The sequence below is a fragment of the Malus sylvestris genome, chromosome 15 (assembly GCF_916048215.2).
Source record: "Malus sylvestris chromosome 15, drMalSylv7.2, whole genome shotgun sequence".
Taxonomy (NCBI): Eukaryota; Viridiplantae; Streptophyta; class Magnoliopsida; order Rosales; family Rosaceae; genus Malus; species Malus sylvestris.
The window spans coordinates 8,292,312-8,302,029 of NC_062274.1; the positions used below are offsets into that span (position 1 = coordinate 8,292,312).

Below are 9,718 nucleotides of genomic sequence, written 5' to 3' on the forward strand. Positions count from 1 at the left end.
AAGAAAGAGATTAGATGAATGGAAGTGATTACGAGGTCTGCAGCGACCACAACAATAAAAAGTAGAGAGCATGGAGATTGAAAGAGTATTGTTTCAACATTGCTTTCCATTTCTGCGTTATGCATTGATGCCTTTACTAAGATCAGTGAAGAGATTTCTTCGGAACAATTACTTCCTCGGATTAATAAGGATTGTTAACCTCGTCCCTGTCAAAGCTTTGAGTTTGAACAATTAAATTTTTGAACAAGCAATTCCATATCCTTGCAAGTGATGCTTAAACAAACATGATACAATTACTGTTCTTGTTCTTTAAACATACAAAGACATGGGCATAGGTCCGTGAACATCAAATTGGTATGACATAATAGAAGCTACGTACGTGTTAATTTAGGAAAATGATTTCCGCACAATTTATTGAATCTTAGGCTAGAAAATATTGAAGTGCAGAGGAGAAAAGGGTTTGCGGAAATCACTTTCCTTTATTTACTACACACGCTTAATGAAAGTCATTACAAGTTACTGTCTCAATGACTAGGCTAGACTTCTACAGAAATGGAGGATTTGGAGACATGCGGATCTTCTGGAGAAGGAGAGACATGCGGATCCTCCGGAGAAGGAGAGACTTGTGGTCGTTGATGCTTAAGCAATAGATATAATAGAGCACACAGTTTGTATGGAAGTGAGTATGAGGAGAATAACAGCTGCAACAATAGAAATAATCCTCCAAGGCGTGTTAAAATAATTTCGTCTCAAATTTGTCATCCATTTGTGCCTGCGAGATCTGCAGTAGTCGTTCAGGTCCTTACAAAGACTAGCATAATAGTAGTCATTACCCACGACCCCAGTGTCAAAGTCAAGAAGCAAAGTAGATATCTTCTTGGCATCACCTAGCCAATTATCAATAATTCCATACTCAACAAGCAATTCCACATCCTTTGGGGTTTTCGCGAGACGCTTCATGAGGAAGACATAATTAGTTAGGTAATTTGTTTCTCTGTGACGGCATAGTTCAAAAGCAAGGAGATTTTTGAGTTTCAGATCTGTGGTATCGCATACTGTTAACTTTGGAATTTTGAGGGTCCCACACGAGAAGTTTATGTCAAATAAGCTGCTGCCTTTTCCTACCTTAAACTCGACTCCAGCCTGGACTAGCTCTGTCACGTTGGGTACTGCTGTGCCTTTAAGCTCCCCTCCAGTTTTTTATTTCAACGGTCGGTATAGAATTCTTATCAGATCAACAAAATGTTGTACTTCTTCTCCAGAAGAACATATTTCGCCAAAAATCTCTTCTTTTCGCTTACTATCGATTTCCCTTTGTAACGAAAAGTAGGAAATTTCAAGTAACGAAGGCTGCTGATCTGCAGAAGAAAAAAGTGTGTTGAAAAGAACCTGAAGAATGAAGAATGGCAGCTGATTTTCAAGCAACAAGAAGTCTGGACGCACATCCCACATCATCATTGGCTTGGTCACGGTGTCATCAGCTTGGCCAAGAAAATTTACGGAATAGTATCTCAATAAGAACTCAATGACGAAGGCGGCATCCAGTAAAACAATTCTTACAAATTCATCACTGCCAAGCTCAATGGGTTCTGCATAACAACCTCGCAACTTTCCCTCTTGGATCTTTATCATTTTTATACAATCGTAGAAGCTTACCCTGGTTCGACTTAGAAAATCTAGCAGGTACCTTTTTTTGTGCTCCTCCATGCCTTTTAAGTGTTCCTCGCCATGGTGAAGTGGGCCTATAGAGACTACTTGAGGTGTATATGCTTTCTCATTTCCCTGCCGTAGTCGCTCAGGAACTCTGTAGATACACAGGTAAGGGGACAGGGTAAGCAAGTCCAACTCCTCCTGTAATGGATCGTAGGGGGACAGGGTAAACAAGTTACGCAAGTCCTCGAGTAATGGATCGTAGGGGTTTTCTATGTCATTTGGAGCTTCATCGATCCCTTCCGTTTTACGGCGTGAGTTCATCATCTGCATCGATTCAAATATTTCATTAGGCACACATTCCACTAAGATACTTGGAGCAAACTTTTGTAAGGAACCAAAAATAAAAATAAAAATAAAACCAGCCAGATGCCTTCGGAGTTATTGTTGGATGTTGCCACTAAATATTCATATGAACCCTGACGAGCCATGGAAAAGTAGGAAAGGGAAAATGAGTGCTGTTAATTTTTTAAAGTTCAATAACGGTACTTCACGTCGAAAAATGAAAAAAATAAAATAAAGTGAATTCGCACTTGCTTTCTATACCGGAAACAAGCAAGTTTGTATGGTGAATTTGCCTCTTGTAGATGACTAAGAAAACTCAGTACATATTACTTGCTCGTTTGGTAGATGAAAATTAAATTTTTTTTTTTTAACAATATCACAATGATAGGCTGGCTATATATAAGCATTTCTTCTTCAATATGTTTTTTTGCAGAATGTGTTTAATGGGCCATATTAAAGTAATGCCGTGATTCAAGTAGCTACCTACCCTCGTCTTTCTTTAAATGCAAGATAACTAGTTGATACCAAGAGCATATCTAAAGGAGATGCTAAATATAATATGTCAAAATTTTATTTGATGACTGATGTGGCAAATTGAATACAAGTGCTAAAACATCTTCTTTTCCAATAGATGTGTCAAATATTTATTTTATTATTTTATTAGGCCTAGTGTTACATTAACTATTAAAAAATAATCAAAATTAGTTTTAGTTTTTATTCTATTGGTTGTTAATGGAACCCATGCATTAAAAAAATTATATTAAATTATTTAACTCCTTTATTTGCTTTAAAAAAAACAGCTAGAAAGTAAGACCATCTCTAAAAGAGATGTCAAATATGTCAAATAAAATTAAAAGACATTCAAGTGTTTTCCAATGGATATGCCATATATGATGTGACATGTGAGTCATTTGACTCCTTACTTTATAAGAGCATCTCCAAATGAGATGTTAAAAGATAAATGTCAAATGTTAATTTGATGGCTGATATGGCAATATTAGATTTTCTCTTTTTCCAATCGATATGTTTTTTTGTTATAAATGATATTTGTATGACCCATTTTAAAAAGAAATCAATTATAATATATTTTTCAATATCTATAATTTGTGCATTAATAGAACCCACACAATAAAATAAAATAAAAAATTGACATCACCTTTTCTCATAGGATTGACATATATCGGTTGGAACTCACTCATACCTTTAAATTTGATTACATGGAATTCCACCTAAGATTTGACATCTCCTTTGGAGATGGTCTAACTGCCTTTTTTGACAGCAAACAAAGAAAAAGTCAAATATATTTATTTATTTTTTTTAATGCATGGGTCTCATTAACAACTAATAGAATAAAAACTAAAACTAATTTTGATTATTTTTTAATAGTTAATGTAACTCTAAGCCCAATAAAATAATAAAATAAATATTTGACATATTCATTGGAAAAAAAGAAGAAGAGGATTTAGCACTTGTATTCAATTTGCCACATTAGCCATAAAATAAAATTTTGACATATTATATTTGACATCTCCTTTGGAGATGCTCTAAGAAGTCAAATGACTCACATGCCACATCATATATGGCATATCCCTCGGAGAACACTTGAATGCATTTTAATCCTATTTGACATAATTGACATCTTCTTTGGAGCTGCTCTAAGAAGTCAAATGACTCACATGCCACATCATATATGACATATCCCTTGGAGAACACTTTAATGTCTTTTAATCCTATTTGGCATATTTGACATCTTCTTTGGAGATGGTCTAAGAGCATCTCCAATAGAGATGTCAAAAAATAAATGTCAAATGTTAATTTGATGGTAACATGGCAATGTCAGTTTTTCTCTTTTTCCAATCGATATATTTTTTTTGTTATAAATGATATTTGTTGGACCTATTTTAAAAATAAATCAATTAAAATAAACTTTCAAGTTCTATAATTGGTGCATAAATGAGATCCATACAATAAAAAATTAAAAATTATTTGACATCACATTTTCTCATATGTCAATCCATATAGGATTGACATATCTGTTGAAGGTTACCCCTGACTTCAAATTTGATTACATGATTTTCCACTTAAGATTTGACATTAGAGATGATCTAATTCTCAAATTAATGTAGTGACAATCTGACAGAAGGTGGATTTGGAAAAGGCTCAGATATTGTGCTAGCAAGATTTACCTCGCTTATTGTGCTTTTGATTATTTATAATGTTAATGAGAGAAACGTTTAAACGACCCAAACTATACAAGAGAAAATTTTCTCTCACTTATAGTGCAATAATAATTGCTATGAGATGCACTTACTGGCGTGTGGAGATGAGAGCGATGAGAGAAAATCCAGTCAAAAGAATTTGCACTAGACAATGTTTGTGGTGGGATGAACGAGCAATTTGGCTTGCAAAGACAACTATATAATTAAGCAAGGTATTTTAGACATTTTCTATCCTCCGCCTCTATCATTCAATTGTTCATATCTCTCTTTCTATTTTAGCAACCAAATAATGAAAGGGTGGTGCTATTCACACATATTTTTTAATCTATCACGCATTCTTCTGAATTTTTAACCGTTGAATTAATGAATTGAAAATGATTAAATGATAGAAATTAATTGTATTCCCACAAGGCATGCCTGGGCGGCCTTAGAGGCGGGGCGGCAACAGTTTCGCCTTTGTTTTGTGGGAGTATGCGGAAACTCACCTAGGCTTCGTTAGGGCACGCCTAAGCGGCCGAGGAGTGCTTGAGGCATTTGACTGGGCGTTCTCAGGACCCTTCAGTGATCCAAAATCTTGCTTGAAAATTGAAATTTTCTGGGAAACGTCTTCTCTGGTTCTGTTTGCAGAAGCGTCTTCGCAAGAAGACGACCGCGCGAAGATAAAGAAGGGTTTTTTAATTAATTTATTTATTTATAAAGACTTGGCCCAAAATGACAGCTCCAAATCTTTTTTTTTTTAAATGACTTGACCCAAGACGATGTCGTTTTGGCCAAGTCTTTTTATTTTTTATTTTATTTTATTTATAATCATAGCAGTTCCCCTCCTTCTTCCGTACCCAACACATGATTCTCTCTGCTATATTTCACCCAATCCCTAATTCCTCAAACCTTAAATTCTCAATCTCAATCTCATACCTCAATTTGTTTCAAAATTTTTCCCACCACCATAATTTGTTTCAGAATCATGTAAGCTTTTTAGTACTCTAATCTCAATTTGGTCTGGTCATTTTGATTGCTTGTTTTATTGCTGATTAATTTGTTTTACAAAGCATTATATATTTTTAGGGTTTTTTTTTTTTAACTTTAATCCTTCAAGAAGATTGTAATTTAAAATAATTATGGTGTTATATTATATATTGATTATAATCCCTTGATGTGTCCTTAATTCAAAATAATTAATGAGCATTTTATTTAATGTCTCCCATTAAATATTTAAATTTATTAATATACAAATTTAATTTAACTTTTGACCAAAAAAGAGTTTTTTAATTTATTAATTTTATTTAACATTCTTCAAACTTGAAAAACTCAATTAATGTACCTAAATGTTAGTACCGAAATATGTGTACCGAAATTTATTATATTGAACTAATGTATTTAAATGTTAGTACCGAAATGTATGTACCAAAATATATGCACCAAAATGTATTATATTAAATTAATGTACCTAAATGTGTGTACCGAAATGTATGCACCGAAATGTTAGTACCGAAATGTATTATATTGAATTAATGTACCCAAATGTTTGTATCGAAATGTATATACCGAAATGTGTGTACCTAAATGTATGCACCGAAATGTATTATAATGAATTTAATGTACCTAAATGAAGAAGACAAAGTACATCGAAATATATTGTATAACAAAAATTAGTTTATCTAAATGTTTACAACAAAATATATTACAATAAATGAAATGAAAATGAAAATTATAATGAAATAAAATTAATACATTAAAAATTAGGAAGAAAAAGAGAAATAATTAATAAATGACGTTATTAATGTATCAAGGGACTAAAATTAGATTTTGATCTTACTCATGGTTTTAATCTAAAAGTCATCTTTGCCAAGGATTAAAATGATTTTTTTTGTATTTTTTACATATATTAAAAAAATTTAGGTCCCGTGAGGCTTTACCTCACGCCCCAAGGCTTTCGCCTAGACGGGGCTATCCATGAAACGTCTCACCTATGCAAAACGTTATGAACCCCGCTCTTGGACAGCTATTTTGTTCTTTATTGTAAATAGAGTTGTAAATAATTTCTACATGTATGCAAATAGTTCCTACCGTATATATATCTAGAAATTTCTACATATTTTATACCATTTTAAAACCCACAGCATTTACATATTTTATAGTGTACAAAGATTTCTCTTTCTCATGACGCTTGCTAGGATCTTAACCTTATAGGGATTGAATTGAAGTGATGCCAAACCCAACTACTTTTACCGTCTAGGAGAGGAGAATCACTTACATCATCTTTTTCACCATCTTCTTCACTTTTAAGTTCAGCCTCACTTTTGGCTGGCATCACTATTTGTTCCATATCCATTGGCTCCTCCACGGGGTCCGAAGCCTGCAACAACAATACAGCATAAGCTTCATACCATCCATATATTAGGCCTAAGTGTTTAACTGAAGACAATATTGGTGCGTACTTGTACTTAATAATGGACACTTATAAAACTGAAACATATTAAAACAGCCAAACTATTCAACTAAAAGACATTAAGAAGAAAGCTGCAACATTCCCTTAACTGGTAAATATGAAACGAAAAGCTTCAAAACTGTGGATCTGTGCAAACATAGCAATGAAGAAGAAACAAGCCAGATGAAATTAAGATTATAAATTGAAAAGTGAGTTGTTATTGGTTAAATAAGTCGTCTACCACGTTTTGAAGTGAAATTTATTATTTTTAGAATGAGTGCATGATAATTTTTTAAAGTATCAATGACAATACTTTTCATCGAAAATGGGAAGAAAAAAAATTGAGGTGAGTTTGCACCTACTTTGTGTACAGGAAAACAAGCAATTTTGTACGGTCAAGTTGCCTCTTGTAGATGACTAAGAAAACTCAATACATATTACTTGCTCTCCTCTGGTAGATGAAAAATAAATATTTTTTTAACAATAGCACAATGATAGGCTGGCTATATATAACCATTTCTTCTTCAATATGCTTTTGCAGAACGTGTTTAATTGGCCATATTAAATTAATGTCGACACTCGTGTATCTACCTACCCTTTATCTTTCCTCGACTAAAAACATAAATGGTTGATACTAATTCTCAAACTAATGTAGCAGTGACAGTCTCATAGAACGTGGATTTGGAAAAGTCTCGATATTGTTCTAGTCAGATTTATCTCACAGTGCTTGATTACTTTAACTTCCTCATAACTTATAATGTTCACGAGAGAAATGTTTAAACGACTAAAAGTATAAAAAAAAATAAAATAAAAAATTCACTCACTTAAAAGCGCAATAATAATTGCCGTGAGGTGGGTTACTGGCCTGGGCGATGAGAGAAAATCCAATCAGAAAGAATTTTCCCCAGACAATGCTTGAAGTGGAATGAATGACCAACCTCAATTTGACTTGCAAAGACAACTATATAATTAAGCAAGGGTACTTTAGGTATTTTATATCATCCGCCTCTTTCATTCAATCATTCATATCTTTCTTTCTATTTCAGCAACTAAATAATGAAGCGCTGGTGCTATTTACACATTTTTTTATCTATCACACGTTCTTCTCAATTTATAATCGTCAGATTGAATAAATTGAAAATATTTAAATCATAGAAATTAATTTTCTTATAGCTAATTTTCCAATAATTTTTAGCGTAGCACTGTTAGATTATTTTAATAAAAACAATCAACCAGTTTGAATAAATCAGTATATCTAAGTTGTCCACAAATTGATGGAATGTGATATTCATTCAAGCAATCAATCCGTGAAGTTTTTTGAGTGGCTGGAAAATTATACGTGTTGGAAGATTTTTGGTTTGGGGTATAACAATCTATAAACATGAGTCTTCTTAACGAGAAATTTTCAGTTGTGACAGGAATACGGATGATACATTACGTGTTTTTATCTAAATGGTGAAATTTTTTAATTTTTAAGTTATTAACCTTTTAACACACATATTCCACTATTTATATAGGAACACGTGATGTACGATCTCGTATGACGGACACACTGAAAAATCCTTCCTTCTTAACCTTTGGCTGGTGAGTCGTGACTACAATCAATAACAGAGTGACATCACCAAGGTTACGTCATCCGGTAATAATGGTCTCTTCACGTGGAAATGGATGAACTTTCATTTAACGGACATAAATAATTGGGGGCCATGAGGCCAATAATTGTAGAACAGAGGCATACAGTATACTGCACCATCAGTGAGTTGTTGAATATTTAGTTTGTGGGTTAAGGCTTACTGGCTTAGGTACGAAAGTTGAAATGCTTCAGGAGGAAGAAAGAATGCTTCAACGTACATGGAAACTATTTGTTTTTAGACTTTATTTGCCCCATATTTGTGCACAATGTGCAAGTGCAAATAAGTTTTTTGGATACAATAAAATCTGAAACTATCAAAGTTAAACCAAACACAAAAAGAGAGAGACAGATATATACACGTATGTTTAGACCATCTCCAACCCTGGGCTAAAAGCCAAATTACCCCCCAAATTATCCCCCCAAACACTCTCCAACCCATGCTAAAATTTTAGGCTAAATGCCAAATGCTATTTCTGGGCCAAATACCCCCCAGCTTTCCCCCCGGGCTAAATGCGAAATGTTTATCGGAATTTAAATTTTTTTAGATTAAAATGTTCATAAAATTAATTTACAATAATCTACATATTTATTTTTTAAAAAAAAATTGATTTAAGAAAAAAATTTAGGCTAATTCCATTCTTTAATAATTCCGGGCTAAAATTTTAAGGTAGAAGGGTTGGAGCAGAAAAGATGTTTCTGGGCTAAAAGCTAAATTTTCCGGGCTAAAAAATTTGGCTTTTAACCCAAGGGTTGGAGATGGTCTTAGAAACTAAATAGTTTCTAGACTTTTGTCATGTTGATATTGTATAGAATATCAGAACTTGAATGTGAATAAACATAAATACGTGCAGACGAATCCGACCGGCAGCTCGATAGAGCCGATCGGTCTCCTCTTATCGGAGAGCGCACTTTCATTCTTTTAAGCCTAACCAACTTGTTGCCCATGTCAGATCCTCTAGACTTGAGGTTTTGCTTTCCATCATATCGGTCACCCAATACGGCAGACTAATAGGATCGTTCTAGATTTTTCCTTTCCCAATTTACAACGATGAATTAAATTGAGTATATTGTGGTGTGAACATGAAAATTCATGAAACTTATAAGACAAATGCATGTGTATAAAATAGTATTTGTATTAATGAATGTTTACTTGTTTGGAATTGTTATGCTTTAAAAAAAAAGTAGCTTATTAAAATTTTTGAAACATCATGTGCTTGGTAAAATTAAAAAAAAAAAATATATATATATATATATTTTATATATTGTTTTTTATGAAAAAATACTTTCAATGATAGTAGAAAATCATATAAAAGCAAAAACAGGATCTACCATGATTCTAAAAAAAAAAATTTCTTCAAATGGGTGTTTTAATATAGGCATCTCAGTTTTGAAATTCTTAGATTTAACATCCATATCTTTTAGACTTTTAATCAAACATTATTA

The 9,718-nt window shown here is 33.0% G+C and overlaps 1 pseudogene; it reads right to left on the reverse strand.

Annotated features, from left to right (window-relative positions):
• Positions 1-340: 340 nt before the first annotated feature.
• Positions 341-7,607, reverse strand: LOC126605767 (UPF0481 protein At3g47200-like; annotated as a pseudogene).
• Between the last annotated feature and the right edge of the window lie 2,111 nt (positions 7,608-9,718).